Genomic DNA, 17441 nt, shown 5'->3' on the forward strand with positions numbered 1-17441 from the left:
CGGCCCAGCAGACCGTATAACAGGCCCACAAACAGCCCTCCCAGGCCAGCCCACTGGGCAGTGCGTGATTGCTCTGTAGGCCTGTCCAACTCTGGCTGTGGACTGGAGTAGGCATAGTTTGTGCCACCGAGATTCGCGAATTAACTAGTGTCTCGGACAAGGGAGATGCACTATGAACAGTGCCCCATTATAGGCAGAGCCACAGGGCATAGGGTGGGGTGCCTCGGATCAGACAGGGTTTCAGAATAGGCTGGGCACCAGAAGAGAGCACGCCTCACAGCAGAACACGCCCCAGAATAGATGGCCGGGTCACAGCATCTCTGGAAGCAGAATATGTATTAAAATAGGGACGGAGGACAACTTGTGCCCCTGAACAGTGTTTCGGAATTGACATTTCCAGCCACAGCCCTGTCACAGGAGAGTGCATGTTAATATATAATGGCTGTTGGTGAGAGATTCCCCACCCCATGGGACAGAGGGCCCCAGAATGAACAGGCTCCCAAAGCACACTTTGTAAATTAGTTTTTATGCTTAGTGCTCTGCCCAGCAACGAGGTGCCCCTCTCTCAGGGCATATTTCGAGCTCTAACTAGTTGCAGGGCCTTATACAGTTACTTTGCAGCGGGTGGCCCCTGAAAATAGCAGGGGGGGGACCTCGCTGCACCACCCACACGGCAGGCCTCCCGCAGACGAAGGCCCTAGCAACGGTCTGCACGAACGACAGGCGAGAAGGGGGGGGCTCGCAACGCTTACTGCCCCCCCCCCCTATGCAACAGCTGGCCAGGGGCCCCAGAGTCGGGTAGATTGGATGGGAGGCTTGGGGAACGAAGCCTCCGACCACTCTTAACCCTTCCGGTGAGGGTGGTAGCAGTGTGTATTGACTCCATTCCACCCTGCTGTCCCGCACGAACAGCTACCTGGGGTGGGGGGGCAAGATCACGTGAAACCCATCGTGGCGTGATGGGATTGATGTACCTTCTACCTCTTGAAAAGAGATGCACATCCTGCCGGCGGCGTAATCTGAACCCAGGCGTGGCTTCCAATGAAGCTCTGGGGATCACGATGGTACGGGACACGACAACGGGGTAACCGACAATGACCTGGTTGCAAATATGGGGGGCAGCCCCAAATCCCCCCCCCCCCCCCGCCGAACCCCTTCTGGGCCTATGCCTTCCCCCAGTGCCGTACACTCAGGTGCAGCTTCACGAGCAGGACCTCGCGCCGATCGGCCTATGCCCGGGGAGAAAGTGTTCCGCTGTGGCCTGGGGACACTCGGCGATAAGGAGCACCGGGGCACACCTCGGTCCTAACCACCGGCACTTACGAGCAGGACCTAGCGCCCATCACCTATGCCCGGGTGGAAAATGTGCCGCTGTGGCCGGAGGACACTATGCGATCAGGAATGCCGGGGCATACCCTGGTCCCAACCATCAGCATCTAGTGCCCTAAGCAAGGGATGGAGCCGCTCGCTAAGGTGGCCCCCCCCCAAACGGCCCCTGAGCGACCGGACCACTCCGGCCGAGGACCCCATTCACCACGTGGGCAGAGGTCCCCCTGAAACCGTTGAGATGCTCTACTCTGCAGCCACCTGCTGGTTGCCCCCCATGCCTGGAGGCAAAGGGAGAGGACCGCCCGTTAAAGGGAGACAATGAAATTTTTCCCCTCAGTTCTGCCCCCTGGCCCGTTAACGGGCTGCCCGTGCCGCCCGTATCTGCAAGTGAGGCCAAGGCCAAGCCCGGGGCAGAGATCCCCAGTGTGCAAGGAGCTACGGCGTACAGACAGACCCTCCCCTCGAGGTACCTCCCGGGGGCCCAGGACCCGATCGACAGTAACCACCCTGCCAGCTAGGCCGCTGGGCAACAGCAGGCCGCCGTCCTCCTCCACCCCCACCTGGATGCCGCCAAAATTTGTCAGCAACTTTCTGTGCCCGTGTGGGGTATCCGACCGTAATGTGGCCGGCGGTGGAGGGTTAGTGTGTCGTGTCCCACACAGCAACAATGGGTTGCACTCACCGCAAATTGTTCAAAGCGGCTCCGTAAACCTGAAACGACACGAGGGACACGTCCAGACGGCGTGACGAGCAATGGCGGGGCCGAGATCGCAGCGACGAGGACGACGACCGAAGGAGACTGCGACCGATCAAATGGCGAGGTGGGCGACAAAGAGGTCGCCACGAGGGTGGCGGAAGGCTAAATAGCCTCCCCCTCACACCAGGGCCAGGAAGTGACACGCATTGCGCGTCACTTCCGGCCAGCCCGAGGAGGGGGGCTCCGGTCTGCGTCCCCGCCCCCCCCAGTGGGAGGGGGTGTGGAGGGGTGACCGGTGCCCCGGGGGCACTAAGGCGCCAACCGCCGATTGGCCCCCTGCGGGGGCCGCGGTCAGCGGCATAGTTGCTGCTAAATTATCGTACACAACTAACTATTGTCCTGACTGGTTGGAGGTATGATATTACTTGTTTGCAAAGACAGAAACAGCAACATTGGAGTCAGGCGGCACACTATGCTAAGCAGCACAGATTTTTAGAGTATGTGTTTTTAAGCCACGCCCTTAATTACATTGGCCGCATCACTTTGAAAGACCCCCCCCTCCCCCCCGTTTTTTCATTCCACTTAAAGCCCTGGCCTAAGCTGAGCCTTCTCGGGCATCAATCCTTCCGAGGTCAGTAAATTAAGCACCGGTACATTGAGTGCTAGCACCTTTGAATTACACAAATGGAAAGAGTGTAAGCGCTATGTGTTGCAGTTAGCGCTCTAGCGTCTGACGCTAGAGCGCGCACGAGACTTGTGTTGTGCGTACGCCACGACGGTGGCGTACGCAAGTATATAATAAAGGGGGCGCGCCTTCCGAGGCATTCGCGCCGACGCAAAGTCCGAGTGTGGTCTCATTCTGTCAGCGCGCGTCCGCTAGGCCCAACCCTGCTAGGTTAGCGCGATGCACAACAATGGCGACGATGGCGGTCTGACCCACCGCGTGTAGCTGCACCTGCTGTGACAACTCGGCCCGATTGCGGCAGACCCGCGACGAAGACCTGGCGCCCCTCCGGACAGCCTCCGGTCCGTGTTCTCTGCTATCTGATGCCGGAGACTCAACGAGACTTCCTGCCCTACGGTGAGCCCACGTGTGCACCAATCACGGATCCCATACTCAACGGATGAAAATACCCGTTTCAGTGGCCGTGCGCCTGCCTCAGCTCACCGTCATCCAGTGTGGCCCGTGCAGGTTGGCCTCCTGCTCTGTCCTCTGCCACTCCTGCGTGTGCCCCACGTGCTTCTGCTCTCACACTCCTCAACTCTCCTCACCTGACATTGAGCGCCACATCGCCCTCGCTGCACCATGGGTGATGACGCCCGCCCGGCGCCTGCCGTCCATTTTCACCCGCCAACCGGCGTACTGCCGCCGTTCAGCGAGACAGCTGACCCCACCACAGCCGCCCCACGCTGGCAGACATAGAATAGTCGGCTCAACAACTACTTCATTGGGTCCCGTGAAACTGATGGCGCAGTGAAACGGTCGCTCCTGCTTCACTATGCGGGAGAAGAAGTCTACATGCTCTTCAAGCACCTCCCTAACACAGGGAATGCGGACAACTACGACGCGGCTGTCGCAGCCCTCAATGCACATTTTGACCCCCAGACAAATCCGGATTTCGAACACTTTAAACTGCGTCAAGCAAGGCAGAAAGAAGGGGAGTCGGTGGATGCCTTTCACGCCAGACTGAGGGTGCTTGCTGACACACACCTCGCAGGTGACAGAGCAAAAGAGGAGATCAGGGCGCAGCTAATATGTGGCATCCGAAGCAAGAAACTGCGGAGCCTCATCCTCCGCCAACCGAACATCCCGTTGGCCGACATCCTGGTGCTCGCACGGTCCCATGATCTGTCCGACGCACGTGCAGAAGAAATGGAGCAGGCACTCACGCACAGCACGGGGCCAGGAGTGCCCGTAAAGGTGGAACGAGCAGACGCAGTGCGGACGCACGAGAAAGCACATCGACAGACAGTCAGAAGATCACCTCAGGCCCAGTGTGGATACTGCGGGTATGAGGAACACCCAGGAAGAACCTGCCCGGCGAAAGGGAAGGCGTGCACGAACTGCGGCACCCAGAACCATTTCGCCTCTGTCTGCAGGAAGCGCTCCACGAGGAGAGACCACAGAGGGAAAAAGCCTGCAAGGGCCATGGTGAGACAGTTGTCCCAGCTGTCCCTGTCCTCCCACGCTGATGCTGGACGCAGGCAGACCCAAGCCCTGCATGAAGACGACTCAGAGTCTGATGACGAAGGGGAAACTTACCTTGTCTCATTCACCAAAGCCCTCAAGAGCACGAGAAGGCCACAACCTCGGTGTGACATCATGGTGGCAGGATCAAGAGTGGATGCTGTGATTGACACGGGCGCGTCAGTCACCGTCATGGGAGTGCAGCAGTACAACCGCCTCAGGCCGAAGCCAGAACTCAAGCCGTCGAAGGCCCGAATCTACGCCTACGGGAGTTACGTTCCCCTACCCCTCTTGGGGAAGATGAAAGTGCCGGTGAGCACAGGAGAGGCGGAAGTGACCATCGACATACACATCATCAATCAAGAAGTGGACATGCTCCTAAGCGGACACGCTGCTGAGGACCTAGGGCTACTAGCGTTTCTCCGAAAGGTACAAGACACCCAAACGGCCAACCTGCTGGACCAGTTTCCGGAGATGTTCACCGGTCTAGGGAACATCAAACGCCCACCAGTCAAGCTCCACATTGATCACTCTGTTGCACCCACGGCGCTAAAACACAGGCGGATTCCTTTCCACTTACGCCCGCTAGTGGAAGAAGAACTCAAGCACCTGGAAGAACAAGGGGTCATAGAGACAGTCACTGGTCCAACCCCCTGGGTGTCCCCCATGGTAATCGCTGAGAAGCCCCGTCAACCAGGCAAAATCCGGGTGTGCATTGACATGAGGCTGCCCAACAAAGCCATCAAGAGGGAGAGGCACATCACACCCACCATGGACGACATCATTGCCGATCTCAACGGGGCCCGGTGGTTCTCAAAGTTGGACCTAAATGCTGGCTATCACCAGCTGACACTAGCAAAGGAGAGTAGGTATATCACTACATTCAGTACACATCTAGGGCTGCGAAGATATCGGCGACTCAATTTTGGGATCTCGTCCGCGGCAGAAATCTTCCAGAACACCATCCGTGACATCTTACAGGGCCTGCCCGGAGTCATGAATGTCAGTGATGATATACTGATCCATTCCACAACAGTGGACGAGCACTACCGGCGAGTCCGAGCCACACTGACCCGACTCAAGGAGTATGGGGTCACACTCCACAAGGACAAATGTCAGCTATGCCAGCAACGTATTGAATTCTTTGGCTACACATTCACCAACAACGACATCCAGGTAGACCCGAGAAAATCTCAGTCCATCAAGAACGCTCCCGCACCGGCCTCCGCCTCCGAGGTACGCAGCTTTCTAGGAATGGCTACCTACTGCAGGCGATTTATCCCGAACCTGGCAACGATTGCCGAACCGCTCAGACACCTCACGAAGAACGACGTCCCGTGGCAGTGGGGAGCTCGTGAAGACCAAGCATTTCAAGCCATTAAAACTGCGCTCCTCGACCAAACCACACTGGTCTATTTCGACCCAGCCAGGAAAACTGAGCTGCTAGTTGATGCCAGCCCAGTAGGGCTCGGAGCAGTTCTCACCCAGGAACAAGAACCGGGGCGATGGGCGACACTGGCGTACGCGAGCAAAGCGCTCACAGCTACCGAGCAGAGATACTCCCAGATTGAGAGGGAGGCGCTGGCCATAAAGTGGGGCTGTCGACACTTCCACCTGTATGTCTGTGGACACCCGTTCACAGTCGTGACAGACCACCAGCCGCTAGTGCCCCTCTTCAAAGGGACAGCACCGCACCCCCCACCACGAATAGAGCGATGGGCCATCGGACTACAACAATATCACATGGACATAACCTACCGGCCGGGTGCCAAAAACCCAGCTGACTTCCTGTCTAGACACCCAGATAAAGAAGAGCACCACCATGCGGGAAGGGAAGAGGACGACGCCGAAGCGCACCTCGATTTCCTGGCGGCACTGACGTGCCCCCAAGTGCTGACGCTTCAGGAAATCATGCGGGCAGCCGAGCAAGACACCGTGATGGCAAGGACCCGGGAGGCTCTCCAAAAGGGGTCATGGACAAACTTCATACAATCAGCCAACACGTGGACGGAGGATGAGAGGAAAGACATGCAACAGATCTGGAGGGTGCGGAACGAGCTAAGTGCAACCAGGGAGGGAGTCATCTTGAGAGGGGTCAGGATCGTCATTCCAACAACGCTACGCCACCACGCCACACTCCTCGCCCACAAGGGGCATCAGGGGACCGAGAAGATGAAGGCCCGGATGAGAGAGAAGGTGTGGTTCCCCGGGATGGATACCACAGTGGAAACCGTGGTGAGGAGCTGCCCGGCGTGCCAAATGACGAGCGGACCCGAACCGCCAGCCCCTATCGAGACTGAAGAACCAGGAAGACACCCCTGGGACAAAGTCAGTATAGACTTCGGGAGTCTCCCAGACGGGAGAGTGACGTTAGTAGTCATAGACAGCTTCTCCAAGTATCCCCTGGTAGAAGCACTACCGTCCACGGCGTTCGCATTCGTGGAGCCGGCGCTAGAGAAAATGTTCAGTATGTTTGGGCACCCCTCAGAGCTGAAAAGCGACAACGGACCTCCATTTCAAGGCCACGAGTTTCGAGAATTCCTCGCACGTCAGGACATACGACACCGGCGGATCACCCCTCAATGGCCCCAAGCCAACGGCGAGGTTGAACGCTTTATGCGGACATTAAATAAAGTCCTGCGGATAGCTAGCGCTGAACACCAGGACCCGGAGCGAGAGATCCAACGGTTCCTAGGCGAATATCGGAGCACCCCTCACTGCTCCACCAAGCAAGCCCCGTGGACCCTCATGCTCAGGGGAAATTGCCAGGACGGCCTCCCTACGGCCCCAGGGTGGGCCCCGCTGCCATTCGAGGAAGAACAAGCCCTACAACGGAGGACACACCGGAATCAGCAAGTGAGCCGGTCGCGGGGTAGTCAGGAACGTTCCCTCGGGCCAGGAGACAATGTCCTGATACGAAACCGGAGGCCCGGAGGGAAGTTCAAACCACGGTATGAGCCCGGGAGCTGGAGAGTGGAGCGAAGGCATGGGACAATGGTAACAGCCAGACGAGGAGCGGAGTCGGCCACGCGCAACATCTCGTGGTTCAAGCGGATCCCAGAGGCCACCGAACATCACCGTGGCCCCGCAGATGACGAGGTGGACGACACCCTGCTCCCGGCAACGGAACCTCAGTCACCCCAGGTCAGGCACGAGTCGGTCCCCGGGGCGGAACACCCTAACCCCGGAGTCAGCGGAGCGGGTGGTGGTCTTCCCGCAGACTCCAACACCCGAGCGACCACCAGGTATGGACTCCGGGGGAATCCTCCGCCAAGCAGCCGCCTCAGAGACTTTGCTTGCCAAGTAAGTGAGTGACTGTTGGTGTCAGACTCAGAGTTTCGTCATCCAAGTTGGAGAGGGATGTTGCAGTTAGCGCTCTAGCGTCTGACGCTAGAGCGCGCACGAGACTTGTGTTGTGCGTACGCCACGACGGTGGCGTACGTGAGTATATAATAAAGGGGGCGCGCCTTCCGAGGCATTCGCGCCGACGCAAAGTCCGAGTGTGGTCTCATTCTGTCAGCGCGCGTCCGCTACGCCCAACCCTGCTAGGTTAGCGCGATGCACAACACTATGTAAATTACACTCGTTAGGATGGTCTAAGCCCCAGTCGCGGATTATAGTGGGATTGCTGCGGGGCGGGTGAGGGGCAGGATGGGGGTAATAAACTCCGGCATACGGCCGACTGGAGTTAAGTACATAAATAAATAAATAAAACGAATTACATAGCGCGCGCTGCAACGTAAATGGCGTAGCAGCGCGCGCAATGTAATTCATTTTATTTATTTATTTATGTACTTGACTCCGGTCGGCCGTATGCAGGCGTTTACTTCCCCCCACACTGCCCCGCCCCACCACCCCGCAGCATTCCCACTACGAGCCACGACTGATAAGCCCCACGGGAAATGACTAGGAGAGGGCTCTAGTTAATCATCCAGATAACAGTAGGTGTAGCGCCACATGACATCCATCTGCCGTTTCTAAGTGCTGTAAATAAGAGGTGTTAGTACCAGTGTTAGTATTAGCGAGTTTAATGGTTCCTCATTGAAGTAAGTTGTCTCATGAGTTATAAAGTTGTCCCTCTCAGATATATTGACCAGAAGTTCGATCCCCCCTAGGGCAGTCTCATCATTCCATCCTTCTGTGGTGAATTAATTAGACGCTATTGAGATTGGTGACTTTACGACCTGCTATTTAAAAGGTTCATAAAAGTCAAAATCTGATCCGCGCAAAGGATTCTTCAGAAACAAGTTTTTAGGATGTCTAAAACTCACAGAATCAGTTGCGATGGGCCTAGGTTTCCAGCATCCAAACTGAGTGCCAGACCATGGTGCAGACTCACAAAAACATATGTATTCGTAAATACAGCACGGCAGACTTCGCAACTATAATGTTTCCAGTAAATATAGCAAATTGGATTGAGTGAATGATAAACCCTTATAAGTCATAATGAAAGGGGCATGCAACTGGATACGTCCCTATAATTGCAACTGACAAGAAATGCCCTAGTGCATTTGGACCCTTCAGGTGCCAGAGCGCGTGGCAGGCTGGGACAGGTGGTTGAGGGGGCTTCCTCTATAGTGCAGCCTCACATGAAGAATATCTCTAACTTGTGTCAGTGCACCTATCAGAGCACTGGGGAGTGCTGCCTGGGGTACCAAAAAAGTCCCCTTCAAAAGCTTCCATCCATTCATCCATCTATCTATTCATACATCCACCCATTCATCCTCTCTTCTTCTCTTCCTTCCCCCCCTCTTATCACTTTCTCTACTTTCTCCCCCTCCCTTTCTGTATCTCACTTGAAGCCGGCCTTGGGCTGCAGCAATCAACCTTAGAGAGATGGGGGAAGTGACAGAGGCACTAGAAGTGCCCTGGCCTTTCAAACCCGGCACCACAGGGCTATAGTGCACCGGGAAATGCCCGATGAATGAAAAGGCCTGACTGGCCGTGCTCACTGGCCTTAGCCATTTAGTACACATTTGGGACATTTCTCCTGAACTAGATTTCCTGAAGTAGAAGCAATGTGTCCTGAAATGGAAGATCCAGTGACAGTAACTGCAGTGCTGAGAAAATCATGCAGGTAGCGGACATGACATGCTACCCTCTAAGACTCTCCCATGACATTTGCAAGTCGAGCCTGGTCATCGCATGCGCTGCTCTGCGAGGCATGCTGTATTCAAGTTTGGACTTGTAGCTCCGCCCACTCTCCTCCCATATTTTTTATTGGCTTATGTCATTGTCCTTTGTAAATGCTGGCTTCTGATTCGTTATTTAGCTTGTTAGTCCCTCCTTAGTCCCGCCTTGTACCCATTGTAACCTCCCATGTGAATTGGCCCTTTTACGTCTGCTGTTACACAGTTTGTTTATTTTGTCTGCAAGCACTATTTTCTTTAATGAGTTTCTCCTACTGCTGGCACCACATGCTTTCCTGCAACATTCAGCGCACCATGCGCGCTTCCACTTTCCAAGCAGCCCGGGACAATAGCGGCCGCTTCTTTGAAGTGAAATAGGTCTTGCATTTACAAGAGTTTGAGCTATTGGCATTGTTAAATGACAATGCATTTTATTTATGTGTTAATTATCAAACCAGATACATAAAAGGCATTGTCATTTATAATGCCAATAGCTTAAACTTTTGCAAATGCGAGACCTATTGCTTTGCAAATGCTTGTTATTTTCCTTTTTTCAATTACTTGCAAAGATGTTAAAATGCTACTGATATAAGTATTCAATTTATTGTTTTTTTCTTAATTTAATCTTTGAATTACCTTTTTAACAATAGTAAGCAAACAATGATCAATAATCACTTATCTGCACAAAAATATAAAATGCCAAAGATACAATATGATTCGAAATATAGGCATGAATAACAAAAAAAAGAAAATAAACCAGTATTGGGAAAAAACAATACCAGTACCGCAGTAACGTACAAAGATGATAAGTTGATACATCACATTTTAAATGAATTATTACAAGAAACAGAAAATGAAATGCTAATAATATATAACAGACTTATTGAAACCAATCTGCACTGAAGTACAATAAGGAGTCAAAATCACCGGACACCTAAGAAAGGTCCCCATATATTATCAAATTGATGTATATTGTCATTTAGTTTAAAAATCATTTTCTCAAAATGAGCCAAATCAAACATATCAGTAAGTCAGAAATGAAGTGTTGGTATAACATTAGTTCTCCAAAAACATAAAATATTAATTTTAGCTAGACTGATAGCGGTGGAGAGCCATTTGAAGGTATAAATGGAGATATCTGGTATTTCAGAAGTATCGTGTAAGATTGTTAAATGTTTTGTGAGAGAAAAGTTAAGGAAAGTTAAAGAAAAGAATGTACCTTCAAGTAGTCTTCAATCTGCATCAAAAATACTCGAAATTTTGAAATAATTACATTTAAGACTGGAATATTTAAGTCCTCTAGTATAGTTCTCTAATATAGTGCCCCATGCTTTGTTCGTAAATTCCACATTCAAACTTGTGGACCGTTGTGATTTTAAATTGTTGGAAGTTTCTATAGAAAATGAGGAATCAATTAAAAGAGCTTATATTCCAGAAACAGTACCATTGAAATGTTTTCAAGTATGAAAGTATTCTGCAATTGGAGCATGAGATGTTATTTTATGAGTCTTAGCCGCACTTAGGGGCATATTCTCAAGGACTTATCTCCGAGTTAGCGGCACTTTATCGCAGCCAAAGTGGCGATAGATTTATCGCACTATTCACAAGCTGGTGCTAACAGACGAAATTGCCAGTTTTCCTGCGATAGCAGCCGCAAAAAACATCACCACAGATGACCCCAGCAACTATCGCTAATGAGATGCAGAGAATGCGTTCCCGTGCCAAAAGCCGCAACAACACCACTCCACAACATTCTCAACGAGCAGCCAGATCGGCGATAAGAACACAAAACAGGCGATGAGGAGCGTTAGCACCAGGAAACTAACTCCTGCTCTGACCTGGTGCAAAGTCGGACGACAGCCTGCACCACAAAAGGGAGCCCAGCCCAGAGCCACACCTGAAGAACAACAGATGCACCCGGGCAGCTGAACATGCAGCCTGGAGGGCCGAAAGGCAAGAACACCTGCCGCCACCAGCCCCAGGACCACTCTTCCCGGCAACCCCCCCTGACCAAAGACATGCCACATCAGATACACCTAAACATGTACAAAATAATCCGCATGATGTCGCACAATCACAACTGGTGACATGCATGTGTCGTCACAAAAATGAGCATCATACATTCACTTTCGAAGCAAAAATGAAACTTTATTAAAATGAACACTGAACTGAAATGAAGACACATGGCGGCTCCCCTTGGGACAATCTGTAGGTCACAGCCTGCAAGACAACAATCATGATGAGAAGGGGTGTCCTGCGCACATCAAAGGACAGAGAGAGAGAGCGAAGGAGAGAGATATACGGACAGAGAGGGGGAGAGAGAGAGAAGAAGAAGAGAGGGGGAGAGCGAGAAGAAGAGAGGGGGAGAGAGAGAGAAGAAGAGAGGGGAGAGAGATTAGAAGAGAGGGGGAGAGAGAGAGAGAAGAAGAGAGGGGGAGAGAGAGAGAAGAAGAGAGGGGGAGAGAGAGAGATCGTACCGCCCCTACGCACCTAGGCCACACTGCTCACCTGCTGCCACCGGTGTGTCTCCAACCACTTGCCGGCATGTATTGCAGTTCACCAGATCACACATCTGAGACAGACCCGTCATCTGAAACAGAGTCCAGATACATGATTGGCACAGTACACACAATTGCACAAGACAACATCGCCAGCCCGCCCCTGCGCACCCAGGCATAGGCACCCCAGCCCCTCCCACTGCCCATCGGAGCATGCACGCCCCTGTGCTCCCAGGCAGAGGAACCCCAGCACCTTCCGCCGCCCATCGGACCATGCCCGCCCATGCACACCCGGGCCTCACTGCTCACCTTCTGCCACCGGCATGATAGAAAAGAGGTCCCACCACGTGCCGGTGCAAGCCACAAGCCCGGGGCCCGCTGAACATGTCACCCTCCACATCATGCAGCCGCGCTCCGCAGGTCACCAGGTCTCGCATGTGATGCTGGGTCTTGATTTCGCCATGGCAGAGGACATACCAGTGCACAGGGCATCAATGCAGACTGCACACCCCCTCAGCTCAATAGGTGCCACTAACTCGGTGATCCCGGAAGAGACGCCATGTGGCGGTAGGCCTGGGCTGCCTGCTGGCTCTGGCCTACACTGCAGTCCAGCAGGGCACACATAACCTGAGCTGTCTGGACCGCCAGGATGGGGCATCATCGCAGGCTGCACACCCACTCAGCACTTGAGGTGCCCCTACCTCAGTGCATCCAAAGTCACCGTCCCGTGGCGGGGTGCCTGTGCCAGCCGCAAAGCTTCGCGTGCCACTAACCCTGTGCAACCCCAGTCAGCGTCCTGTGGCGGGGTGCCTGTGCGGGCCGCAAAGCTTCAGGTGCCACTAACCCTGTGCAACCCCAGTCTGCGCCACGTGGTGGTAGGCCCGTGAGGGCTGCAAGGCCTCGGGTGCCACTAACCATGTGCAACCCCAGTCAGCACCACGTGGTGGTAGGCCCGTGAGGGCCACAAGGCCTCGGGTGCCACTAACCCTGTGCGCAACAACTCATGGGCCCTTCATGATTGAGAACCGTGGAGCGTCCGTCATCCAGTCACCACCGGCAGAGGGGAATGTGATGTCGTCGGCCCCTTATGTCGGTGGAGTCACATGGCCTGTGACGCCTGTGCCGGATGGGTGTGGTGTGTGTGCAAACCTGCCCTCAGGGAGTGGCTGTGACATGCTGACAACTAGACCAGTGACCTGCACACCACCAGCGAGTACGCCTGCAACGGTTAGCAATGGGGCCCCCCCCCCCTCGGAGCGTAAGCGGAGTGATCTGGCCTGCCGTACGCCAGACCAGCGCAGGGCTTGCAACAATGACCCGTGAGCTCTGGGCGTGACTGATGCGTGTGTCTCTAGTGTAGTGTCCACGGCACCCGGAACACAATAGGCAATGTAGCACCCTCTGACTGGCATCCCACAGTATGAGCATCATTGGCGCAAGTGAAATCACTGTCCCTGCATTCATCCACACATTCATACATGAATGATGAAAGACATAACACAGCAGTGCGTTACAGGATGTTTATAGCACATCCAGTGCAGTTTTGCAGCTGGAGCGGTTCAGGGCAATGCCAAGCACACTTCACAATATGGGCCCGTGGAGGGCCAGCCAGAGTCCATCCGGGGATGACAAGTACTGCGGGAGAGGAAAGGCACAGTCCGCAGTCTGTTCGCCGTGTCATTGGTCATCAAACAGGATATGGCAGTCAATTTCGCTGTCCAAAGTGAGTGCATCGGAGTGTACCGGGGGTCAGTGAAAGGTCATGGGGCCATGTGCGGCACAAAGCAGAAACAGGCCAGGTGGCGGAAATGAATGCTAGTGCCTCCTTCTGATCACAAACCCATCCACGTCCTCATCCCCGGATGTGTGCTCTGCCCCACCTGTGGGTGTTGCAGTACCGGCTGAGGCACTGTTTGCCACTGACACATCAGGTGCCGGAGTGGATACGCCTGCTGCACTGTGAGGCAATGGCACACCAGGTAGCGGAGATGTGGATGGTGTGGGGGCAGCAGCATTCATCATCGCCCCGCCTTGTGGCAGCAATGCCATGATGAGGATCTGCAGGGCATGGTAGATCCCAGCTACATTTTGCTGGTGTGCCGCGGTGGCTGCAAACCTTTCCACCTCCATCTGCATCATGTCCTCCATGAACTTCCGCATGTGTGCCAGCTCACAGCTGGTATTGCTGGAGCCCCTCTGAGCGAACAGGTGTTCTTCTCTCTGTGTCATGACTCCAGCGATGTCAGTCAGGGCTCGTTGGAGACCATGGAACGGGCCTAGACACCCATGGATGGGGTCCAGTTTAGTAGCAATGAGGTCGAACGCCACCCGCACCTGCTCAGCCATCTCCCTCTGGCCCTCCAGCACACGGCATTGGAAGGCCGTGTGTTGTTCCTGGGGGTCTTGGGAGTTGCCGGGCCGTGGGTGCCTCCTGCTGGGTAGTTTGGGTGGTGGATGGGGTCCCCTCGATGCAGATGGGCTACCCTGATCCTGGAGGTGAGTTGCGGATGATGTCAATGATGTCTAGGAGGGCTTGTGTGTCGATGCTGGGGTTGTCCTCCTCGTCATCAGTGAAGAGTGGCTGGGACTGCTCTGCAGGGTGTGTTGACGGTGGTCCTGCAATGTGAAGGGGAGATGGTGTATTACAATGTGTCCACATGTATGTAGCCGCATGGTACATGTTGACATTCAGACAGCATGGCATTGTACATTGTGACAGTCTGTAGATCTGGGCGATGACCCAGAGTCATTGAGGGTATGCACTGTGCTCTGCTTGATTGTGCATGTGTGCCATTGAGGCCATCTCCACCCGACCCCCCAGTACCTGGTGGTCACTCATCCTATTGTGGTTGTGTGGTGTTCTGTTGAGCACTGTCCTTTCCCCCGACTCTGGCCACAGTATCCACACTGATGACTGTTGACACCAACTCCTCCATGTCATCCAGCACGAGCTGTGGCGCTAGGCCCCCACCTCCAGTCTGCATTGCTGCCTTCTGATTGGCTGCAAGTTTCTCCTTGGTCTTTCGCTTGATGTCATTCCATCGCCTCTTGACCTCGTCCATTTTCCTCTTGTGCTCTCCGACGGCATTCACCTTGTCCACGATGTCCCGCCATTTTCCATTTTTGGTGCCCAATGACACGTTGGAGGTGACCAACAGTTGTTGATGGTGTTCCATCACCTCCGTGACTATGATCCTGTTCGCCTGCGGACTGAACTTCGTCTTCCTCTTCTTCTTGTCCTTGCCCTTCCCTGTCCCCGAGGCCCCGGGCTGGTCGTCCGGGGTGCTTGTGGGGTTGTGCTCGTCCTCTGTGCCTGCTCCGGCTGCCTCCATGGTGCTTGGGTGTTGGTCAGTTTGTGTTTGGGTGTTTTTTCTACCTTTATGGTGATTTTTCCCACCTGCCAGGTGTGTGTTGCAGGCCTGGCGCCGCCTATTGCTGATTTCCTCATCGGGCTTTGGCCCATCGCAGGTTTTTTCGCGTTGGGGTTTATGTTTTTATCTCCGTGGAGGTGGTTGTATCGCAGGCATAGGCCGCGGTTTCAGCAAACTATCGCATGGAGCCGCCTTGTTGTGAATTCCATGTTGACACTGGGTTATTTTCCCACGATAGGCTGCGATGTGTAAAGTTGCGTTAACAATTTTTGGTGATGTTTAGCACACGTCCTTGTGAATATACACCATAGAGCAAGGGCAGAGGCGAGTTGAATGTATCTGATAAATTGTGATGAAGGAAGATTTAACTAATGTTGTAAACTTGAGAAAGATTTCAAGGACTGAAGATGCCTGAACACATCGGATATACGGTATACCTTATGTTGGATCCAAGTTAATCAGTTGAGTTCAGTCCCATTATATGTGATATCTGCATTATTCCACAGAGGGACCCGAGAATGAAGATGGATGTGAGTATTCGTAAGCTTATGTGCTTTCAGCCATAGCAATTGTGAAGAGTAAATAATAGGATTAGTGGAATTAGTAAAATTGGGGCTTTTAGTATAATAAACAACCAGCTCTATGTCTGATTGTAATAGGGACTGTTCAAGTGTTACCAAGAGTGGTGTATTCCTATGAGGAGGTAACATGTAAATGGAGAGGGCCAACTGCAGTGCAATCCAATAATATTCCAAATTAGGAAGAAGTGGGCCTCCCTTAGTTGATGATGAGTGTAACTTTGAACCACTCAAACGAGGTCTATTACCACCCGTATGAACTGAGAAATGGTAGATTGCAACGTTTTGAAAGAAGATTTCAAAATGAAAAGTGGAATCATACCAAAGATATGGTTGAATTTAGGAATCGTATTTATTTTTATAATCTGAACTGTACTACACAATTATAAATTGAGAAGCATCCAATATTCCAAATCCCTTTTGGTTTGCTCATAAATGGGATTCAAATTATCAGCGAACAAATTCTTCAGGCCAAAATTAAGGAAAATCATGAGATATTTTAATTTTGAATGTAGCCATTTAAATGGAAGTCCGTTGAGGGAAGCGAGAGCAGTAAAATGAGTCAGAGGTAGGGCTTCACATTTAGCCCAATTCATTTTATAACTAAGAAGAAACATTGGAAAAATGTTTAGTTGCGAAATTAGACAAGTTGCTGAGGATTGTGGATTTGAGAGAGTGAGAAGAATATAATCTGCATAACAAAAAGCTTTGATTTCTCTAGCCATAGTGTCAATTGCCTTGATATCTGCATTAGATCGTATAGCTACAGACAAAGGCTCTAAAGCCAATAGAAATAATAAGGGAGAAAGTGGGCATCCTTGCCTAGTACCACAGTCGATGTTAAAATAAGGATACCTGATCCCACCGCATGTAACAGCAGCTGTGCACCGATAATACATGCCAAGAACATCTCTGCCGAAACCCATTCTTTCCATAGTACGAAATAAGTAAACCCATTCTACTCTATGAAATGCTTTCTCCGCATCTAGAAGGAGAAGGACTTTCTACTCTTTATCATTTCTTAGTTGCCATAATAAGTGTGAGATGGTGCAAAGATGGTTAGCAGATAAGCGACCTGGTTCAAACTCAACTTGGGAGGGATATATTAAAGAGGTAATAACTGACCCAAGACAATGTGCTAGAACTTTGGCCAGAATTTTAAGATCTGAATTTATTAACACACTTGGTCTGTAGCTGGAACATTCTAAAGGGTCTTTACCCTGTTTAGAAAGAACTGTGATACAAACCCGTAGAAAATCAGGAGGTAATGTCCCAAACGCAATGCCTCATTAAAGACCAAAACCAGAATCAGAGCATTGTGAGTTTTTGTTACTTTATAGAATTCAATGGGGAACCCATCTTCCCCCGGGGCATTCCCAGAAGCTAAAGGGTCAATTGCCGTTATTATTTAAACACTTCTGACCTCCCCTTACAGGTCATCTCTCTGTTCATGTGTCAGTTTTGGAAGATTAATTTTTAGAAAAAAGGTATTTTCCTCAGAATAATGTAAGCTATCTGTAGATGTATATAAAGTTTCATAAAATGTTTGAAATTGAGACAATATTTCTGTAAGTTAAGTGAGTAAAGCACAGGTAGAGTTCTTGATAGCAGGGATCACTCTAGAGGATTCTAATTGACATAATTAATAAGC

The sequence above is a fragment of the Triturus cristatus genome, chromosome 9, assembly GCF_964204655.1.
Source record: "Triturus cristatus chromosome 9, aTriCri1.1, whole genome shotgun sequence".
Taxonomy (NCBI): Eukaryota; Metazoa; Chordata; class Amphibia; order Caudata; family Salamandridae; genus Triturus; species Triturus cristatus.